Below are 24,548 nucleotides of genomic sequence, written 5' to 3'. Positions count from 1 at the left end.
TCCATATCTAATATAAATACATAGAGTAAATTATTTAAACCAAAAAAAAAAAAGTTTAAACCAGAAAACGGATTTAAATTAAAAAACCTGGTTTTTGTTTTTTTTTTCAATAAAAACCATGTTTTTTGTCAACACTGTTACAAACCTAAATGGACTGGGATCGAACCAGATACCCTTTTCACCAGAGATGAGCGCTGATTTGAAAAGAATGTTGCAATAAAGTTGTATTTGTACCCTTTCTGACGTAGAAATAGAAATTTAAATGAAAGAACCGTAACCCTTGTGTTTGTTTCGTCATCCAATTGATCCAAAATACTAGGCATATTTTAGCTCACGAATAACCTGAGCAATTGATTAGAAAAAAAAAAATGTACATAAAAAATGCTTTGTCAGATTGTTTAGCTTATTGTTAGGAAATTGTGTGTGAAACTGATCATAAGTTTTTCACATTGTTCAAATTATGAGTCAGCAGGTAAACATTGACACGCAATACCAAACCTTATTAGGAGTAGTTTTCCACTGGTCAGTTTCAGACTCAGTGTGTGGAATGAACTGCCGTAGTTCTCATGAACTCGAATGAAGTTACTGTAATTATTATTTTATTTATTTATTTATTTATTTATTTTAAAGACTGGAGTTCCTTCTAGTAAGTGAATTTTGAAAAATGTCCCATAATGCTAGTAGGAAGATACACATGTTCTTTTCTATGGTATGATACAAAGTCGTACGCGCTGTGAATTACGGTATATAATTATAAGTTTTTTTAATGATATAATTTTTGGTAGATGTTTACGCAGAATAGTACTATTAAAATTCTAATAGCCTATGTTCCATACTCAAACTACCAATATATTCTAATATCAGAACAAAATATTTCTTTGAGTAATATATTCCATTGAGAAGTAAAGCTTGTAATTGAGCTCTCTGTCGTAAGAAATTATGCTAATTGAACGATAGAATAGGCATCTATCCAGATCCACTTTTAACATGGTGACTTTGAAATGTAAATTTACAGAGCAGTTTCGGATTCAAGATCACATACGCGAGTGTCAAATGCAAAAATGTTCGTTCACGAAATTCAAAATAAAGGACATTTTAAGAGATCTTTTCGATTCTCTATGTGCAGAGATGTTCGAGTTGATGAAAGCTTCTATAATAATTCTGTTTTTGCAAGAAAACAGGAACAACTGTTGTAAATTGCAATACTCACAAAGTCATTTTACATCAGTTTTTTTTTTTTACATTTTTTTTTTTAAAATTACACATGAATGAGGCAAGGTTCATATCTCATATAGATAGCTTCATGGGAATTAAACTTCTCTCGAGAGAAATAGATTATGCTATTATTTTAATATTTATAACGTAATGAGATATTTACTCGTAAAATATTAAGAAAATCTTCAAAGACATTTTTGAGAAAGTCGTCCGAACTGAACACACACACACACACACACACACCAGTAATCCTTTCGCAAGCGCAGTGAGAAAAATGAATGATGATGCTCTATTGTACGTTGATTAGCGAAATGTTTATGAAATAAACAAAAACATGCGAGTCATTCCTAAGAAAATCTGAAACTTCCGTCGGTAAACTACTACTTCAGGATTATTTTCTAAAAATACAATAAAATAAAATAAAAATGATTATGCTGTATTATAAAATTTTAGCGAAATATCTATGAAAATAAAACAAAATTATGAGGCATTTTGACCTTCATTAAATAAAAAATAAATGCGGGTCCATGGGGTACCTAAAAAAGGGATTCCAAATTTGGAATGTAAACAAATACAAATATCCAGGGGAACGCGGTGGCTCAGTGCTAGAGCGTTCACCTCCGGTGCTTGGGGTCCCTGGTTCGATCCCAGCTCGCGCCGTGTGGACTTTGTGGTGGACAAACCGTGCTCGTGGGTTTTCTTGGGGTTATCCCGTTTCCTCCCACTTTCTTCATTCCACCATTTCATTCATTTCTCATAATCACAGTTCCTTTAGCCTAACCGGCATAACCATGGGACGTAAAACTCAAAGATTTCATTTCATTTCAAATACAAATATCCCAACTTTGAAGCAGTTTTTTTTCATGACTTCGTGAACGTCATGAAACTAGTTCTATTGGATTCAGGATCCTCAAATTAGTACACAAAGCGCAATTAGAAATTTATCAAAGTGTGGGCACTTTTTACTAGAGTCGTGATCGTTATAGTTCTTTGCTCCCGGTACGTTGAATGGTGTTTTCTTTAGGTCTATGTACCTGCATGCATCGTACGAGAGAATGATCAGATTGACGGACATCCCCCAAAAACTTCGTGGGCATCCAGTATCCGTAAAATATGAAATTAAATGAAATCTTTCAGGATTGCATTCCACGATTATGCAGTTTAGGCTAAATGATGAGAAATGAGTGCAATGGTGGAGTGGATAAAGTGGGAGGAAACGGTAGAACACTCGAGAATACCAACACACACGGTGTCCGTCCACTACAAAATCTATTTGGCGCGAGCTGGAATCGAACCAGGAACTCCACACACCAAAGCTGAACGCTCTACCATTGAGCCACCGCAGTCCATAAAACATGTAAATCCGTTGAAACTTTGAGTTCAACTTTCCATGATCACAGACAAAATTTTATTTTCGCTCTAAAGTATATACATATGAAGTATTTTTGTGAGTTATTAATAGACCACTTAATCATGAAAATAGTTTTTTTTCCAGAACCAAAATAAAACATTTAGGAAGAAGAAATGGAAGTGAAAATATCCGGAAATTATCTTCAGGCAAGTGCATGATTATTGTCGACACGCACGAAATGTAGGAAATAGGGGAGAAAGATTGTAAGCGGTTCTATGGCCTTGAGATTCGGTTTTAGAAAAAAGATCACATGTTTCTAGAACATTTTGTATCCTATTGTCAGCTCTTCAAATGTACTTCCCAATGATTTTTTAAAAAATCTTTTGTATCTAAAGAGGGTACATTCAGGGAGGCGGAGTCAAATTCTGTTTCAATCTAGTTCAAGGAGAACTACTCCACGCTTAGCAATTCATTATTTTTCTTTCTTTTTTTTTTTTATCAAGAGAAAAATGCTGTAGCTAATGTGTATTTTGTTTCTCCCCATAGCCTTAGGCGTGACTAAATTATGAGTTATACTGTCACAAATTATTAACGAAGTGTTTTTCTCTTAGTTTTGGGGTAATATTCCTGTATCGAATGTTTTTTTCTTTTCATTGTTGTGTTGCTATATTACTAGTTTGATCCAATGATCGAAAGTGTTCTTGGTCAGAAGTAAATTCGAAGAACAGGTAAATGATATGAATTTATTTAATCAAGGGTACATTTAGAATTAAAAAGAAATAAGTATAAATTTAGTAATTTCCTGAGTGGTAGAGAAAATAATTGTCAGTTTAACTGAAGGACGTATGGATATATCATGATTAGGAGGCAATCTCTTGTACGGTACATAACTTTATTCGTAGCCCACTAAAGTATAACTGCACTTCGAAATGAACACCGAGACGCTGTTAGATATGTGATTAGTGTTTTCACCAAGCAGTCTGTAGATTCCGGTTTGAATCGTAAACTGTTCATGCTACTCTGCTAAAAGTGGCCACATTTCTTGCAACTAAATATTTTCCTTCTTTCATTGTTACTTATCTAGTATAAACTTGCTTTCTAGCTTATCTGGAACTTCAAATAAATAAAAGCGAGCGCAAAATGTTTAATTAGATTTCCTGTTACCAGCTAAACGAAAATAATAATAATAATAAACTTAGAATTGGTAAAAAGGACAAGCGCTCATTATTCATGTAATTTATGTACTAAATTCCAACCGCACAATTAACTATCCTAATATATACAAATTATATATATCGTAAATGATTAATTGTAACAGAAATTAATTCTGGGAAACGTCCTTCGAAATATTAGAAATGGAGTGCGGTGAATTAGCCACTGGCCAATTTGCTACCAAATTTACGTAAAGGGGCAATTTGCCACCGCACACGATATGTTGCTCTACGATCATTCATAAATATACACACACATAAATGTTGAATTCATCAATCATTTTATGCGGAAATACTGGAATTTTGCAGAGAACTGTATGAACATAGGTACACGCATGTGTATGTATGATTTTAAAAATAACTGACTGTAATATCTTAATGTATATGCTGCTATTTCATTTTCAATGGAGAATATGAAAATACACCAAGTTCACCAACTCGCATACTTGTTGGGAGATTGGAAAGATGTGTTAATTGCAATAATACTTACCAGATCATTGCAATGTAAAATTGTTGTTAAAAGAAGAAAAAGAAGGATATATATATATATATATATATATATATAATGTTCTTGTTTATATTGTAGTTTTTGAAGATTCTACAGTTATGTAAAATGTATTGGTTCTTATAACTAAATTATATATATATATATATATATATATATATATATATATATATATATATATATATAATATGTATGTATGTGTGTATGTATATATATAATATGTATGTATGTTATAATTTTTATCAGTATATGTGGGAATACAAAATGCTATTAAGTACATGTCCACTGGTATATTTTGATAATGAATTGTTTGCATATGGATTTGTAACTGATTTTTATGTAAATATGAGAATGTTTATGTGTAGTTAGACGTACCTAGTAACCCTAACGATAAATGCAAAGTTCTTGATGAATTATCTACTGCAGCACGTATAAGAAATTTTGTACATATAACAATACTTTGATTTCCATGCTGACAAAATCTATTGCAAAACAAGTAACTGCATTTAATAGTTATTTACAATATTACTTTTATTTTCTACATTAGTATGCTGTATGCATAGATTCAGTCTCGCTTTAGTAGTGAAATTGCAGGTGTAGTTGAACTGATTAACTGTATTTGAAAACTTATTTACAATTGGAATTGGACGTGTTGTTGAACTAACTAACTGTACTTGAAACTTATTGGTAGTTTTGTGTTGTATTTTTAGCGGAGACTAATATTTGGCGATTTTAGTGAATTTAAAATTTTGTATCTGAGAAGCAGAAGTACAACGTTTTGTCTTTTGTCATTCTTTGGTGGTGTTTTTGCCTACATATACGAACAAATACGGGAAGGGGGCACAACATTTTCGTGGATCCAGACACCCGTTCTGTGCACGGGAAGAATAAGGTTTTTGGAAAATATTTAGTAATAATCTCCAGTCAGTAATAAGATTTCAGAGCAAGCTGTGACAATTTGGGTAAAAGGAGTTGAGTTGAGCTTGAGTTTAACGTTCTTTCAGCAGCGAGGTTATATGAGACGGGACATACTGATTAACGTGGAATCCAAACCACATGAGTCCCCGCCGGGAATCGAACCCGGGTTTCCCACGCCTTGGGTAAAAGGAATCTGTATTAATCTATTCTGCAGTGGAAAAAATAAAATGAAATCTTTTAAGTTTTACATCCCATGGTTATGCCGGCTAGGCTAAAGGAGACGACGATGATGAGAAATGAATGTAATGGTGAAATGAAGAAAGTGGGAGGAAACGGGAAAACCCGAGAAAACCCATGTACACGTTGTTTATCCACCACAAAGTTCACTTGGCGCGAGCTGGGATCGAACCAAAGACCCCATACACCAGAGGTGAACGCTCTACCTCTGAGCATTCTGGAGTGGGACCCCCCATGAACTTTTTGAACTAAGCTACAAAGATGTTTTTGCATGGTATTCGAGAAAAAGTAACGATTAATTTTTCAATCGTTACGAAGTTTTTTAATGAATGTCAATTAAAAGTTAACTCCTGGAAAATACAATTGATTAAATTAAAAATTAATGAACTATGTAACTGATTTATTTAATCTTTAATTTTTCAACTTATTAATTATAAAGCTGTTTATGCTGTCTCCTTCTTTGCCGCTGGTTGGACTGGGCCCTTTTGTGATTCAGATGCAGCATTGAATTATCAGATCTTCAATAATGATAATAATAATAATTCTTATCGATTTGTACGGTATTTAATTTAACATCTCTTTGTTACAACATAAAGTGTGCAATTATTAATGTAGGTTATTTCTGTCAATGTATTGCATCCCCCTTGCTCGCTATTCATGCCATCCAGGGTGTCGCACCCCCAGGTTGGGAACCACTGATACAGATATTAGTCTTCCGAATAAAGAAAATGTCCAGAGAGACTATCCCTAGAAAATGAATCAAAATACATGTTGTGGTACGGTTACCAATAAAAATTGATGAACACAGACTCCAATTGACCTGTTCGAACACACGGTCCACTGTCCAGGTAATTACATATTCTTTGTCAAAATCAACTCATTCCAAATTTGTACGGCGTGTATATGTATACCTATTTTCGGTTATGACTTTACTTTATCTTAACCTTTTTGCTATTACTACTTATTTATGCACTGCCTCCTGAAAATGGAATAGCCATTCACAAAAGGCACGGAGATTTAAGATACAGTATTAACATTAACACACAGAATAAAAACTCATGGGAACTCGTGATACTGAGAGATTCTAAGCAACGTGAAAGAAAATTTTCCACACATACTATTTACGCAAGATCATGTTTCTGTTGTGGATATTGCTTTAGGGAGATTCTTGTCTGGTGTTTTACTTCATTCTTTTCTAGAATCTTCTGTCTCTTTCGTAATTTTCCCGGCCTTCTAAACTCTTATACATGAATTTGGTTCGCTTGTTTTTATGAACAGCTGATACGGTAGCTACTTATATTTGCATTTTGTAATTGCACAAAAACGCATGGAATGCATGCACTTCTGGTAGTCTACTATACTTCATGACCTAGCACAACTCGTTTCTTTATTTTTAAAGCAGCATGGAATTTTCCATGTGATGTCTCAGATGAATTTGCAGTAGATACAGACACAACTTACATGGAATTTTCCAATAAAATCACATATCAATGTGTAAAGTGATAAACTTATCTTGTAGATCGCATGTTGATGATTCTCCCATAAAAGTTTATGCTCATGAACCCAATACACAACGTCAATTTTATTTTCAATTGTGATGTTTACTTCCTGTGCGTTGACTATACACAGTTTTTAATCTTCATATAACAAAGTGCAAAGGATACATTGAATCGACCGAAGGTTTTTGGTTAAATGGTTAGTGACCTTGCCTTTTGTACGAAAAATTCGGTTTCATGTAAACCCAGTGGAAATACATTTGATTTGGATTTCACTGCAAAAGTATAAGATTACGTCTTATATTACCAGGTTGTTGAAACCGAATATTTCCAAATAGTCGCGTAATTCAGATATTTAATGATAGATTGCCTGTGTGGTATAAACTAGGACTTTAAAAATTTTTATTGTGCAAGATATCCAAGTACTCTTTCCATTTTCAATTATTAAATATATATAATTTAATGTTCTTTAAAAAAGTCAAAATTGTAGCAGAGATTTGTAGTTTTACATGCAGGAAAGTCTTAAAATCGTTACAGCCCTTTCTCATTTGGCGGCGAACTGCCGCGCGCGGCTGCGTCGAATTGCCGTGCAGAGTAGAAAGACATTGAAAGCAAAGGAGCTTTTCATATATGCGCGGCGGTCATTCATAGAATTCTATGTATGATTCGATATTAATATCTCGGGCCGCGGTGGCTCAGTGGTGGAGCGTTCACCTCTTGTGCTAGGGGTCCCGGGTTCGATCCCAGTTCCCGCCAAGTGAACTTCGTGGTGGACAAACACTGTGTGCGTGCGTTTTCTCGGGGTTCTCCTGTTTCCTCCCACTTTCTTCATTCCACCATTTCATTCATTACTCATCATCACCGTCTCCTTTAGCCTAACTGGTATAAGCGTGGGACGTAAAACTCAAAGATTTTATTTCATTTCATTTCATTTCGATATTAATATCTCGTTTTGTCTGGTCTTATTTCACAGAAACCCCCATGCCATAACTTAATGAACATTTGGTAAAACTGTTCCGTTAGTTTCGAAGTTATTAGCATATGAACATATACTAGAAAGAGAGGTATTCACTACTGTGGAATACTACGTATTTAAATAACAATTTGGTATAAATACGATATTTTCTGTTATGACTGGAAGTAACGAATCCTTGGAAAACTAAGCAGTAGTTATGTAAAACTTGGTAAACTTACGACATATTTTCCCGGAAGGAATATATGGATAAAACAAATTGTATTTATCATTCTATATTGAGTGAAAATGGTGAAAGGTCAAAAGAAAATTGAGTTTCTATTTTGTCCATGATACGAGATTGTGAAACCTTTTGAAGTTAAAGGCTTTACTGGAAGCTCTGTAAAATGGCTTCTGCTTCAAGTTTTTATGCACACATAAGGATTCACTGGCTCGTGAGAGAGCGAAAGGGATAAAAAGAACGAAAGGGTTGGTCATTTTGCTATTTCATGTTTTTGTTGCTGTTTACGGCGAAATGAGATGTGTGTTCTGTTTCTGTTATGTTTATCTAAAAATGTTTTTCACTAGAGATGAGTCAAATACTTTCTGTAGCATCAAAAGTATTCTTCAGGTTCTGACATGACAGTTTTTGCAAGGCATTTCAACACATTTCGTTCTCAGCTGATAACTTCATTTGATGTATAAATATCTTGCAGCAAGTGTAATCCTTTCCTCTCCCTTGTTTTTTTTTTTTCTACAATACCTGGCTTGTACATCACTTTTCTAAGAATAGGATTTCTTCTTAAACGTTATCCCAAATAGTTGGGTAGACATATTGGGCCCTTGTGAGGATTAATATATTAATTTAATCAGTAATCAGATTTTCAGTATCTAGAAATTCTGAATTATTGAACTGAATTTTATATTTTGTAAACTTTCGGAGGTATCAACGTTAATGGTAGAAATTCTAAACCAGTGGGGAATCGAGTTCATTACTATTGTCTTTTATTCATGTTGTACAAGTTGATCACACACTGTTTATCAATTTCTGAAAAGAAATTGTACACTTTGTCAACTATAGAGAATTACGTAGCTAACTAATTAAAGTTGTCTCTGCGTAGGAGAAAGTTTCGGTCGTTTTTCATGATAACCAAGGGAAAGTCTTTTTCCATAATAACCAACGTTGGACATCTTTTTGCTAGAAAAGCAAATTTTCAAGACAGGTGACAATGGATGATTCTAAAAAGTTTAGACAACAAATTAAACAAAGTTTGGCATATCCTACAGCAAAGAAGTTCAAACCGATAATAATAAACGGCATTAACTTTCATACAACACATGAAAAACAGTTTCTGTAGAGGAATTGAATAGGCCCTTCTTCCACGGGTCCTTTGTATTTATTTATTTACATGTATAGTCATGTTGGAAGATAATATCATATGCAAAATATTAGAACTATGGTAATGTAACATTTGTTGTGAATAATGCTATATGAGAGGAGGCAACTCGTCCAGTATAAACAGATATTTTCCGAGACAAGACTGTCTGCCTCTACTCTTGTCTCGTACTCAGTTGCGAAATAAGTCTCAAATGATTCAGTATGATTATATTTGATAATTCTACGTACTGCTAAAAGCAAGTGGCTTTTCAGAGAGAGCTGGGTGGTCAGTCTTATCTGAACATGGCTGTACCTACTTATTTTTTTGCTTGTTTTTGACAAATAAGAAAACAGTAGGAAACTGTTCGTGGAATTACTGTGTGTCAGTAGAAATAATGTCGAGTGGAACATGGAAGCACACCATATTTTATTTTGTCAATATCATCTTCGCGACTGAAGAAGATACGATAGGATTCCCATCCTGAATGCAAGACCTTGACATTTCTATTGTAGGTTTTTTTTTGTTTGTTTTTTTTTTTTTTTTAGCTATGTTTAATAAACATAAACAAACATTGAACTTAATCGTTACTTGGCCACATGCAAAAAGATATACTCAGATAATCGAATACATCTTCCAAGGACTTTTGAATCAAACGGTACTTGTTATAAATTGTGCATACAACAAATAAAATGAAGTTGTGTAAAAATACTGTATTATAAACTCTCATATAATGGCTATAGAGTAAGTATATAAATTTTATTATCGCATTGACTTCAAGACTATAAAAGAAAGGAAATATATTTTAGTGCAAAAGAATGTGTGGATCAAAGTACATTGAGCATGTGGGATTGCTGTTTGGATTCTAATGTTAACGCTTTCTAAAACTTGACAGGTAAAGGCAATGTTTTAAATTCGATCCCTGTACCAATAGGTGAGAGAATTTCTACTGTTATATATGGAATATAGATGTACAGTGCCTCTTTTTAGTTTGTATGCCAAAAAGACGATTTGTTTTAGAATATAATAGGTACATAGTATTGCGATAATTTTGGTGATTACAGGAAATTTATCGTCATTTCTTTTCTTAGCGTGCTTTATCTATGAAGAAAGGAGAGAAGCATGGTAGCTGCTTGATATTGTTTATGGTTGTTATAACAATATGTCAGTGTCAATGAACTTATTCTTAAAATAACATACAGCCAGTGGTTCAGATGGCTAAGATTTACGAAGCAATATTCATAAGCATACAACGTAGTTTTTCCTTTATGCTATTAAGTTTATAAACGCACAAAACTAACAACTATGTAACTTATTGTACTTTGAATGTCGAGATACGTGTGTTTTCAATTGTCATTGACTATATATCCGTGGTACGTTTTTCTAGAACTATACTGTTTCAGTATTTAAAAGGCTTCATCCTGGCGAAATTAAAATGCCGCTAATTTTACAATAATTATGTGATATCTTCAAATAGATAAAAGATAATCGAAATGTGGAACAAGATCGCCCTAGACAATATCATTTGACATGAGATACCGTTATCACGACTCACTTATCTGCTTTCGATTTCTGGCCATTTTGATATTCGGCATTTATTTTCGCGTTTCGAAACGGCTGGAAACGGAAAGCCACTAGGTGACTTGTGATAACGGTACCTCACGCAAAATAATATTGTCTAGGGCGCTCTTGTTCCGCATTTCAATTATCTTTTATCTATTTGAAAATATCACATAATTACTGTAAAATTAGCGGTATTTTAATTTCGCCGGGATGAGGTCTCTTAAGTAAAATGATTTGTATATACGGGTAAGATTATAGAAGTATGAACTGATATGTAGGGCGTTAGCACAGGGTGCCTCAATAGTCCTGTTGCCATATTTCAACTCCCAACAGATCATCACGGTCCCTTACAAAATGAACCTCGACTCATTCACCAAGTTTCCTTATTTTTAGTGAAACTCAGTTTTGCTCGTTTGGTTGTGTGCAGGATATCAAGGCAATATTCAACCTACATTCACCATACATGTGGGGCATGGTAGCTCAGTGGTGGAGCTCTTACCTCTGATGCGTGGGTTTCCTGGTTCGATTCCCGGCCAAGTAAGTTTGTGGTGGACAACATCGTGTCGGTGAGGTTTTCTCGGTGTACTCCTGTTTCCTTCCACGTTCTCATTCTAACTAACAATTCTTCCATCATCATTTTTCTTGCTTTACTCATTGTTTCCCTTAGCCTCAAGGACACAATTGTGGGACATTAAATATATAATTTCATTTTCATTTTTTTCACCATACATGATGCGGCATGTCAATATCAATAGGGAGTACAATGTCAATTATCCGCATTTGAGTTTGTAAATAAAAAATAATGAATTTAGGAGATAAAAGTAAACAATTATACATACCTACTGTGGATTAATCATGGGTCTTCCGTAAGCAAAAGAAAATGTGATTTAACTTATGGCACCGTTTACTTTTCAATTCGCTCGGATCATTCAGATATATTGATTTTAGAAGACGTTATTGAATGAACAAGTTAAATAATGCCTCTTTTGAAAACTTATCTTTCCTCAGTAATTCCTAAATGAATGGGCCAGTTATTTAAATGCATGTAGAGAAAGGCAGTGAGATTTATTTTAAAGCAACTCTGAAAGGTATGCTTTAATTTGCTCAATTCATTTCCAAGTTAACTGGCGAAGAAAATTTCATTACAGGAAAACTGCAAACTCGTGCTGGCGTTAGACTGCGAGACTGGTATAATAAAATTAGTAGACATCTGGATATTTTATTTTACATAGACACCCTATTTTAAAAACAATTTTCTTGTGTCTTTAGCATAGCAGTATATTACTCATATTAATATTTATAATCTTGTACTTCATCCTTTGTATTGTATTATTATACCAAGATTAAAAAAAAAAAAAAAAATCAATCCCTGTTCTAGATAACATACCGTAAACCAATTCTAAGACACGGATGTTTACTGCAAACAAGTTTGCCATGGATCCTATCTTGTATGAAACAAATCCAGTTAAAATTCGGCATTGTATCATTACAGAAACAAATACTATTATTTATTAAGAAGATTTGCTTTGGTTAGAGTTTACTGTTATTAAGGTTGAACAGTAATATTTACGTCTTCCTACAGTAATATATATACATACATACATACATACACACACACACACACACACACACACACACATATATATATATATATATATATATATATATATATATATATATATATATATATATATATATATATATATATATATTGACGATTTGATTTCAACTTGAACTATACTGTTCCATTTTAATTATTTGAAAATGGAAAATAAAGATCCTGAACATGAACACGCTTTGCACTTTATTGTTAGGACAGAGGACGTAACGATATTTACATTTGATACATTAATATTTGTATAACTGCAAGTTAGTTGGTGGGCATACTAAAAAAGCAAAAGAAATAAAAAATTTGAATTCAAATAATTAGAACTTTTAAGCCCTAATTAAGGACGATTTTAACCTTCAGTGTACAGCGAGTAGAAGGCTTGGAAGAAAACAACTACCTGACAAAATTTTCGTATGCAGTTTCTAATATCACGTCCTTTACCTAATGTTCTTTTCTTATAGTTATATGATTAAAGAATTTGTATATTTAAAAAAAGTATCGACCATAGTTCAAGCTATCGCAAGAATAGGGGCCACGGTGGCTCAATGGTAGAGCGTTCACCTCTGGTGCATGGGGTTTCTGGTTCGATTCCCGTTCATGCCAAGTGAACTTGGTGGTGGATAAACGTGTGCATGGGTTTTCTCGGAATTTTCCCGTTTCTTCTCACTTTCTTCATTTCACAATTTCATTTATATCTCATCATCACCGTCTCCTTTAGCCTACACGGCACACTGTGGGACGTAAAACTGAAAGATTCTATCGCAAGAGTAGGAAAGAATATTACATGTTAATATAATGAACCTTAAAGCTGTTCAGGAGTAGGCATACTGCCAGAAACTGTATGTCATATCCATTTTGGAAATGCACTTGTCGAGTTTCGTAGCACTCAAGTTGGTCACCTCGAGCGCTTGAAGTCAACTTGTACAAACTTAATTATGGCGTTAAGTGTGGAGGAGGGCAGTGATTCAATACCGTGCTTGACAGCCTTTGTATCTGCTGTTTATAATAAATGTAATAGACATGGCAATTGTAGTATAGTCACCAGGCAACTCTTCTGCTGCATCAGGTATGTGTCAGCCTTCATGATGATAAGATAAATCAACAATAACAATACTGTAGCAAACTGCATATATTCATGGTTCTGACCTTCAATACTTCCCACTCTACCTCCATCCCTGAGTACAGCCTTGCTTAAAACGTGGTTTTCTTGTATAAATGATGCTTTTTTTTTTAAATACATGTGTTAAAGTTTCTCATTAGTATCAACTAATTTTCTCCCAACACGTTTAAACTTCAGTGATGCATTTTGCGTCCTACTCCGCTTGTGAACACTCCCCATTGGCGAATATATATTCTGATAATACACAGTACGTTTTCCGTTTCGTTCATCAATGTTTGCACCAAATACTTCCCTTATAGGGGTATTATGAAATCAAAAATAGAGACATCGTCATCTATTTCTCGTTATTAATAAAAATTAAAAAAGAAATGAATGTAAGTAGCATTATGTAATAATAATAATAATAATAATAAAAAAGAGAAAAGAAAAAACCTCAAAGCTAAAACCTTTGAAATGAATTTTTTGTGTGTTATTATTTTTCTTTTATTCATCTCTCTTTATCCTTTGCTATCCCTTTTGCCTTATGATCTAGTCGTTCTTGTGATTTGAACTGTGAACTTCTTTCATGTAAAGGAAAGGAAGAAATAGTTCATTTCCATTTCTTCCTTTGATATGTGTTAATTACGGCTTTTATGTGAAATCTCTTGAAGCGTGACAAACTAGCTGAGAAAAAATGTTATTAATAATTCAGGATCTCTCTCTCTCTCTCTCTCTCTCTCTATCTTTCTTTTTTCTTTTTTTTCTGACAAGATAGTACTCTCTTGATGTTTTAAACTAGTATTTCTTTTGTCTTCCAGAACGTTTAATGAGCCGTCTTATGTCTTGTAGATAAAAGTTTTTATTACCAGAGAATAAGGTTTCTTGCTGGGATAATAGATCCTTTGACCTTGTAATTCAAGCATTTGTGTCAGCTTCGGTATCAAATACGTAATGAAATATTTTGGCCAACTATCGTTAAACAAATTTGTTCAATTTATACAAATGACGAATCAAGAGAGTTACCGCAATATGAGCTTATATATTGTAAATATAACCGTATGGTTCAACAGGTACGAGTAAGTAGTAAAATAAACCATTGGCCAAATTACTTAAGTGCTGAGTTTTACAAGTTTTACGGTAATTGCAGTAAAATAACTGTGAAAATATTAGCCGTGGCCTGTCGCTTGGCGTCGAAACTACACTGTTCATTTTCGTTAAGTTTCCGATTAATACATTCAGGTTTCTTCTTAATATGATAGTGCAGGGAATGACGTACAACTGATTGTGTGTGAAGATCGAATGTGTTAAGTAAACACTAATACAAAATACGAGAAACTATCTGAATACAGATCTTTCTCTTTTCTGAAAAGAGAATTATTTCCCAAATGTTATAAACTACCTTTAGGAATACTCTGTATAGTGTGTGTGCGAATCATTATTAGGAATCATTGCGCCCTCATTACACATACGTGGCGTATGCGTATCGGGCAAGGCAGGCTTCAAGTCTTTGATGATACGCTAACATTTCAGGTCAGTGATTCATTGTTTTTTAAAAACCATGTTTGTAAAGTTTATTTAAGCACGCTTTCGGCATCTCGAAAAACGAAGGAATTTTGAGGACATAGTTACTGGAACTTGTATCCGTAAGTAGAATCACCCCCTAAGCATTGTTAATATCTTTAGAAACACCCTGTATATTGTATACAAATCAGTACTCATGGCTACGATGACTACATTCGAGTGTTTCTTCAAGTGTCGTTATGTCAAACGACAAATTTAATAATGTTTGAGACTCAAAATAAGTAAAAAAAATTGATGATCCCTCAAAATTAAACATCGCTGCTTCATACAATGCTATTAAATATCCCAGTGCTGAATGTGACGATTGGTGAAATGATTTTTTTTATATAGTTGTGAATTAACAATATGATCAAAATATCTCAATAATAATAATAAGTGTTGTTGCGGACAACCTGATAAAAAGGAACAGAGGCATAAGTTTTAAGTAATACTATGGACAACTGTGATAGGGAAATGAACAGAATATTTATTTATTTTATTTTATTTATTTATTTTCCATCAACGCAACAGGCATAAGCCCAATTATAGTGTTGGTGTATTACATAATACATTTATAATAATTTTCTTAAACATAGAGTTCCTATTGCAGATGTTGATTTCTTTGTGTTTGATACATATTTTGTTATAAGTAGAACACATTCTCCAAATTGGTGATTTCAATAATACTTTTTTTGTTTTTTGCAATAAAACAGACCAGAGTTACTAGCACGAGTTTTAAGTCTCGGGACATGAAAATTTAATGTTGATATTAGATCCGTACTACTAAATTCGTTTTGTACTATTTTATGGAGAAAAATCATATCTGTCACATTTCGCCTTTGTTCAAGTGTAGGGATACAGAAGTTGTCTATTAATGTTAGATAGTTTTCATAATATGGATAGATTCCAGTTGTCTTGTACGTCAAGTATTTGATAAATTTAAATTGGACCATTTCCAGTTGGTGTCTGTCTTGCTGTTGTGATGGGTTCCAGATCACAGCAGCATATTCCAGTTTTGATCGGACATAGGCATAATATATTTTTGTTAGTGTAGTACTATTGTTAAATTCCTTTCCAGTTCTAATTATGAACCCTAATATCTTGAGAGATTCATTAACTATGTTCTCTATATGGTTATTAAATGTCAGTTTCGTATCAAATATAACTCAAGATCTTTGACTGAATTTAATCTATTTAGTAAGATCTGATTCATTGAGTAATCAAACTCTATTTGACTTTTGTTTCTGTTAAACGATAAAATGTTACATTTGTTTGTTTACATTAAGGTTGTTAAGAGAACACCAATTAGCAATATTTTCCATGTCACGTTGTAAATCAAGACAGTCATAGATGGTCTTTATCCTACCGTATATTTTGAGGTCATCAGCAAAAAGCAATTTGTTACTTAATAATATATGATCAGGGAGATCGTTAATGAATAAAAGGAACAATAACGGACCTAGATTAGAGCCCTGGGGAATTCCAGAATATGCAATACAATCAGATGATTTATATTCTTTGTAGATAACAGTTTGTTTTCGATTATTTAAATATGATGAAAATAACTTGATCAAGGGAGAAGAGAAATTATATTCGCCTAGCTTATGTAATAGTACCTTGTGATTGACTCTGTCAAATGCATTTTCAATATATATATATATATTACATCAACCTGACATTCTACATCTAACGAATTTGCTATAAAATCTGTGATAAGTGCAAGGTTTGTTATTTGTGTGGGATAAAGCCATGTTGATGTGGTGAGATTACGGGTTGGATGTGGTCAATTATCCGTCGGTATAGGATTTGTTCAAATATCTTTGCAAAAGTAGGTAAAATTGATATAGGCCGGTAGTTATTTATTTCGTGTTTATCATTGTTTTTTAGTATTGGGCAAACTATAGATGATTCCATTTATCCGGAAAAACGCATGTTTTTAAAGCGAGATTGAATGCAATCCTTAGCGGATATGTAAACGCATCTATACAACTCTTTATGATATATGGAGGTATTCCATCAGGGCCGACAGCAGTTCTGGGCTTTAATTTTTTGATTGCCATTTCTACTTCAGATTGAGTGATTTCCTCAATGGTAAGTGACTCTAGTTTGTTACTTACATAGGTTAATAAATTGTTTATAGGAATGTTAGTGGCACCTGTATCTGGCACATATACTGACCAGAAATACTGTGCAAAAGCATTGGCTATTTCATCATTATGATAAAGTTCGCGTCCCTCATAATTTAATTTCCCCCCAAAGTTCCACAATTCATTAGTATTTTTATCAATGTTATTTTCAGAATCTTGTATGAACGCTCTGTATGCCAGCTTAATTTCTTTCTTTATTTCCCTACGCAATTCGTTGAATTTATTGAGATAATTTACTTCTTTATTACATTTGTATTTTTTTATGCTAGATTGCTTTTGTTTTGATTTTTTTTTGATAATTCCATTTGTAAAGCAGCACGGATAAGCTGTTCTTCAGTTGTTTGATAGGAACTTTTAAGAGTATAGGGATGCAAGTTCAATTCCAGAGTACAAGTGCATTGAACGGAATTCACTATATTATGTTCGCTCTTTGATGATGCTCTTCTCAGTTCTTTTTTTTAAATTATTATTTTCATTTATGTTTATAATACGGCTTCGTTTCTGTTTGGTGATTACTAGAGCAACCCACATTATGCTTTATTTTTTGTTTAATTATGCTTTATTTTTTTCCAAATTATGCTTTATTATGCTTTATTTTTAATTTCAATCATTATTTTACATTAAGCGTATATAATGTATAATATTTCATATTTAATGAATTTTCTACTTAATGCACTGTAAAGAAATATTTTTACTTTTTTTTTTGTTACTCGTGTGCGCCTTAGAGGTGCATACATACAGAAAGGGAAAGTAAATGATGCCACCAAAAAGTACTAAAAGTGTTTTTCAAGAGATACACATAATATAGTGTGAAGTTCTTGTGAACTTTTTTGTACATTTCGAATCTACACTTCTCTAATTCAGGGCGCGTACTAACTATAAAATCTTTAAACAAGGGCACCCATCAGGGGGGGACAAGGTGGGGCGCTGCCCCCTAGAGGAAATTGTACTCCGGAATATCGAAAACCCTATAGAATTTTTAGAATAGTTACAGCAAAATTTGAAACTATATTTGAAATGTTTCTTGTCCTCCCTTGGAAACTACAACATGGGCGCCCTTGTCTTTATGCTTTATTTTCTAAAATTACGTTTTATTATGCTTTTAAACTTAGTTGCTTCTGGACCCTTAGACAATCACGATCATGTTCTAGGTACCAACCATATGTGTAAATTGCTGTTATGCTTTTTATGTTTTTGGGTTGCGCTAGTGATAACTGTGTATCGTAAGGGGTTGTAGAAAAATATTAAAAATTATAAAATTGTAAAAAAAAAAAAAAAAAAAAAAACTTTTAAAAGCAAAGCTTTTATAAAGTACTAAAAAGGAGAAATTTTCTTTTGATGGGATAAAATGAAGAAGCGAGACTACAAGTAAAAACACTAGACGTGATAGAACCACTTCCCTAATAGCAATAAAAACTTCAGCTCTCAACCTCGGGAAGAGCGTTACTTCATCCCGATGGTAACACTCGGTTGAAAGTGTAGGAACTTTTTTTTAGGCCAACCATCCTGAGTGAGGTTTTCGCATTCAAAACAGGCAAATGCTGGGATGGTACCTAACATGTAGGTCCCAGACCGCTTCCTTCCTTCCCTTTTCTCAGAGAGTGTGATCGCCGAGGGACGTCATCTCTCATACATGACGAGCTAATATGGCCATAGGTGCCGAAAGGCCAGAAATCTAATTTCTAATTCTAATCATTTTACTTCGTTAAAAAACTTTTGTAGTGCAATTTTCTAAACTTCTGTCAATAAGGCAATAATGCTGAATTACCCGAGAAAAGGTGTAATTTATAAAAGTTAATTTTATGATTTGAATTTTATAACGGTTATAATTTGTATTTCTTTTAAGTCGTTGTTCAATATTTTAAATTCTATTGTGGATGGCAATAGTTTGTTTCCACATATTATTATACAAAAATAAATATGCTGAAATTTATTGTGAAATCAACGCCTAATCATCTGCAACCAACCAAACTTCTGTGGATTTGGGTTGTATAAGCAACAGGCGTTTGACAATTACCGGTATTTGTAAATTGTTAATTTTATTAATTTTAGAATAAAACATTAAGCTTCTATGGCGAATATTACTTGGATTGTATTGTTATATGTGTACAAAATTTCAAAGCTTTAGTATGGAAGTGCATGACATTTGAGTTTAAAGATTTGAATCTAACAAATAGAAATGTAAACTAAAAAATGCATTACAATAAAAAGTAATTTTAAATTATATAGGTGTGGTTTCTAATAATTTTCCCCGTTTAGATAGCATGTTTTAAATGGATATGGTACCACCAAATAGCTGCTTATGTTCCAGATATTTTCCGAGTCAGGAGTGCAGGGAATTATACATTATTAATTAGAATTATCAAAGCGTAGACTATCAGATCAGACATGCAGATTGAACTGACACCTTGTTGTTAGTAGAGTTATTTCATTAGTTTTGCAATGACGTCATTTGTCTCTGAACCTTGTTATACACCAACATGGGAAGTACCGAAAACAAAAAGAATGTGAAAACGTAATTTTACAGCAAACTACTTCGTCCTTGTTAATGTCCTCTTCATACTACTACTACTAGTAATAATAATAATAATAATCATAATAATAATAATAATAATAATAAGTATGGAGTTGAGCACATAGGGATTATATTGCTGTGAAAAGTAGGCCAGGCACGCTAATGGTGTATAGGGATCGATGGTAACCACGGCAACCGTCATTTCACGTGAGAGTTTTTATAGTTGGGACAGACTCTAATTCCTACGAGAGACTAACCAGTATATGCGTTTTAAGTATGCATGTGTGTGTATATAGGTATTAGTGCGAAGCGTTTGGTTCTTGGTTCTTCTATTAGAGTAAAACAAAAATATCGGAATATACATTTTCCCCCCTTCAACATGAAATAAACATTCCAGAATGGGAGTAGTATGTAAGCTTGACAGAACAAAAGGTAAGCAGATTATTCATCTTTATTAATGGCCTCTCTGGTACTAATTTATTTCTTTTTTGTTTTTTTAGTTATGTATTCTATTAGTCTGACTTTCAATGTTTGATAAAATTCAGTATATGTAGGTTTACGTAAAAAAAAAAAAAAAAAAAAAAACTCATCAAACAATTTAATGCAAATACTAATCATTTTTCCTTCACTTTGTGTGGCTGTTGACGAGCAAACAACATATTAATTAATATGTCCGTGTCAAATGCATGCACATCGAAACCTGATATATTAAAAATATCCATCTTGCTGAGTAGATTTTAATGAATACTAAAATTTCGTGTTGCCAAACGTATATGTTATAGAAGTACTTTATTTATCTATATTATTATATACTTTATTTTAAAGCAGTAGACAAGCAATTCTCTTACATATACTTTTATTTCAAGCTCTTCATTAGTTCGGTCTGCATTTTTAGCTTGCTATAAATAACAAAGACTGTGATGAGTGTTCGAAACGTGGAAAATATACAATATAATTCTAGAAAATACCATTAAATTTAACTGTTAGTGTACGTGTGTTTGTGTTACAACTACTCATAAATCGGAAGACAGGATTATGACGCCATAATTTGAGTTTCAGTTTGAATTTTTGTTTTGCGCCCGTATAGAACAGCGAGGTTATGAAGAATATGATTTGGGCTTCGAACCATGGCCGAAGCTTGAAACCACAAAGTTGACGAGTGCACAGACCATAATACCAAGACAACTGCCACAGTATATACCGTTCCCTATCACGCTGACGTGCCTTGAAGAAAGCTGGATTTCAGGACCACGCGATGTCATATAATTGGCAAATCCAGAAATACCTGCATTGCAATAAAGATCTGGAAAACATTTCTTTTGAATGATACTAATACTTTTTTTTTTTTTAATAGGAAGGAAATGTAGTTGCTTATAGATAGAGCTCCCCTGTAGTGCAAACTCCCATTTTCGATTTCCTAGTTAAGAGCCTGACATACTAAAAATAATACAAAATTTACATTTTTTTTTGCATATTTTTCATAAGTGAAAGAAGATAATGAAATGTTACTTTACAGTCATAGTTAATGTTACTCTACAACAGAAAGTATGAACCTGAAAGATTTTCAGTGTTGCCATCCATAGAAATTAGTTGCCAGAATAACATTTCCCCCAAAATCTAAGTTAAGGTAGCGACTAGAGGAACGAGCTCAATTACATTTCATTACGTATTATGTTATTTTAGTATCACGTGAACTACTTTTTAAATAACATTATTATTTAATTTTAATAACTCTATGTTAAAACTATTTTGTTTATTACAAGCTAAATACAACCACTATTTAAAAAGTAGTTCACAGGATTCCAAGACAACATGATACGTAATCAGACGCAGTTGAGTTCGTTTTTCTAGTCGCTGCCTTAACTTAAATTTTAGAGGAAATAATATTCTGGCAATACTGTAATTTTTATGAATGGCAACACTGAAAATTCATTAGGTTTATATATTTTGTTGTAGGATAACATTACCTATGATCGTGATAAGTTGCATTTCATTATTACCTTTCACTTATGAAAAGCAAGCAAAAGAAAAACGGTTAATTCTGTTTAGTATATCAGGCTCTTAAGTGAGGTTGCGGGGGGAAGCATAGTGTCTGTAAGGGTTTCCGCGAGTTCCCCACATTTTTTCCCCAATCATCGTTTCACTAATTCTTTAATTGACTTGAATTATTTTTAGCTTCGGGTAATACTGTATTTCATTTAATTTTATAATTAATTGAAGTGAATTATACCATTAATGAACCATTTTCTTATTTGCAAATGTTTGTCATAACGTTTAGATAGAAAAAATAACATTTCTTCAAGTGATTTATTCATTATTGACAAAATATTTTTACCGTCAATAGAAAACAAAACATAATATTTGTATTTATTTACAGATTAGAATATTTATTTTGAAATTATATAATGGTAAATATAATAAATGACCGTAAACAAGTTATTTACTAGTTATACTTATTTCGGCCTTATCTTTTGGCAGCTTGTATGTGAACGTAATTTAACGGAAGTCGTGGGAAGTCTTTTGGTGATTTGTATAGCTCCTCTCTTTCTATCTTTTATCATTTCAAGGTCGAAGGAAAACCATCCGTTCATAATTTTTCTTTCAGATTTTTTTCTTTCTTGAAGAGAGTTCTAGAAAACTTTTCTCTTAGTTCTAATGAACTACTGATATAATTAAATGGACGACGGATTTTCTTTCATTTATCTTGATTTTATTTTATTAAAAAATCTGATGTTACTGAAAGTCATGTCTTGCTATTAAGAACAAGAAAATTGCATTTTCTCTTCTTTTCTTTTGGACCAATTCCAGGAGCACATTTACTGATGTATTCCGTAACATGTCTTCTGATTTCATATCCCTTTTTTTGCTTTTTTTTCTTTTCTTTCTTTTGTGACCCTATGAATGTCGAGTCAGTTGTTCCATTAAGAGGAAAAATTGCTACTGATTGGTCTCTGTGACATGAATCTTTAATGTCTGCGTAGTTAAGCGGCTTTTTGAAGAATTCGAAAGTTGAAATTATACTGTAAACGTTGTGCAGTTTCTGTTTTGCAGGAACTTCCAAGTACTGAAAAATATGGGTGAAATTTACTAATTGCTAATTCGTGTGTGTATGCGTTTTTAAATTTTATTGTCGGTCACTTTGTTTTTAAGCATGATTTATTTTTTCTTGGTTTCTTTGTTATACATATTAGCACAGAATGACCGAACTAGAATATTTACATTAAATTTTTACTCTTATAGCTCAAATTCTGTCACTACTTATAAGGAAATAAAAATTTTTGCATTCTTCTTTCAACTCAAAGATTAGTTCTTAAACACGTATCTTCAATTGTAGTCTTTTTCTTTTCCGTACATTATACTGTATTTCACTATTTCTTTTCAAATTGTACCTTAAATAATTCTTTTCTTTTCTGTTTTATCATCTCAAATGTTGTTCTTTCCCTCGCCTTTTCTAACACTTCTTGATTGCTGTGCCCATTCTACTCAGCTAAGTTAAATTATCTCATTCTCATAGTAAGACTATTCATGGCTTTGGATTGATTATTTTAACAAAAGAGACACTGACCAAAGCTTAAAACCCAGTTTATTTTAAATAAAAATTAAAAAAAAAAAAAAAAAATTGAGAATGAATTCTTCCAGTGATATATCATCCCTATAATTTTCATGTTCATGTACACTCATGTCCAAAATTATTGTCGCGTGTCTATAAATATGTTGTTGTACGAATATAATATGATAACGAATTCGCCCGGTATTTCTTATAATGTTAGTATGTATATAATCGGCAAAGACATGTATAATTTTCGTATTTATAACTCTTTTCCTACGAAATTTTACAAAATTTACGAAATTTTAGCACAAATATACATTTCCCGATTATACACATAGTATCAGTATTAAAAGTACCCTGCAAAATCATTATCAAATTATATTCTCACAAGAAGACAGTTATTTTGGACATGACTGTACATTTGTGTTCTTTATAGTAGAATATTCAGCGTAAAACGCGAAAAGTTTTATAATATGCTGAAACACATCCGATATAAAACTGTAAAATCATACTTGAAGACACCTTTCTGGAAACTTTGCAATAAAGGGGAATATCATGGGTTCTACAGATATTTGATTATTATTTTTTTTTAACTATTATTATTTTTGGTTACCTTTCTGAGTTCTCTAAAGCGGAAAATTAACATGCTGCAACTATGAAGGAATGCAGAAAAGCATATTATATTCAACAACCATTTAAAATTAACTCAGCAACACTGAATATTCATAGGAGTCCAATATGGGTACAAAATTAGTGTATGTACCTTGGGCGCAGGAGATCCAGGGTTTAATTTCCCAGTGGGGATTCATATTGTACGCATTCCGTGTTTTTAAGCGTCTGATCTCTCACAGCCTTGGTGCTGAATTTGACAAACTCCAACTTAAGGAAATATTATTGGCAAATGACTTCTCGTAAATTGAAAAGCTTCCGCGCACTATACTACGAGGCGCATCCAGAAAGTAAGTTTCCGACGCGTCCTATAGCTAGGAAACCGTATGTTGCGCGAAGCGACTTCGTGTACGTGAGAGAGTAAGGTCCTAACATGGCGCATGCGCCAGCAGAACCCTAATTCTCTCAGTAGCGTCGTGGCAGTGATTGAAGATTGCTGTTCCAGCTCCCGGCGCGTGTGAAGTGCGAGCAGTTATAAAGTTTTTGAATGCACAGGGAATTCTCAGTTAACCTTCCCGATTTGGCGTAAAAGTTACCTATATTGTAGGGGTGTTCGGAATTGAGATTTCAATTCC

General features: G+C 33.0%; 1 protein-coding gene across 3 annotated transcripts in view; it reads left to right on the top strand.

The window, feature by feature from the left end:
* LOC145662890 (protein FAM13A) overlaps positions 1–24,548 on the top strand; it is a 288,108-nt gene that overhangs the window by 38,425 nt on the left and 225,135 nt on the right. The gene's annotated exons all lie outside the window — the stretch shown is intronic.

The sequence above is a fragment of the Thermobia domestica genome, chromosome 10 (assembly GCF_964235325.1).
Source record: "Thermobia domestica chromosome 10, izTheDome1.hap1.1, whole genome shotgun sequence".
Classification (NCBI taxonomy): Eukaryota; Metazoa; Arthropoda; class Insecta; order Zygentoma; family Lepismatidae; genus Thermobia; species Thermobia domestica.
Note: the sequence above shows the minus strand (reverse complement) of the source record. Positions and strands in the feature narration are given on the sequence as shown.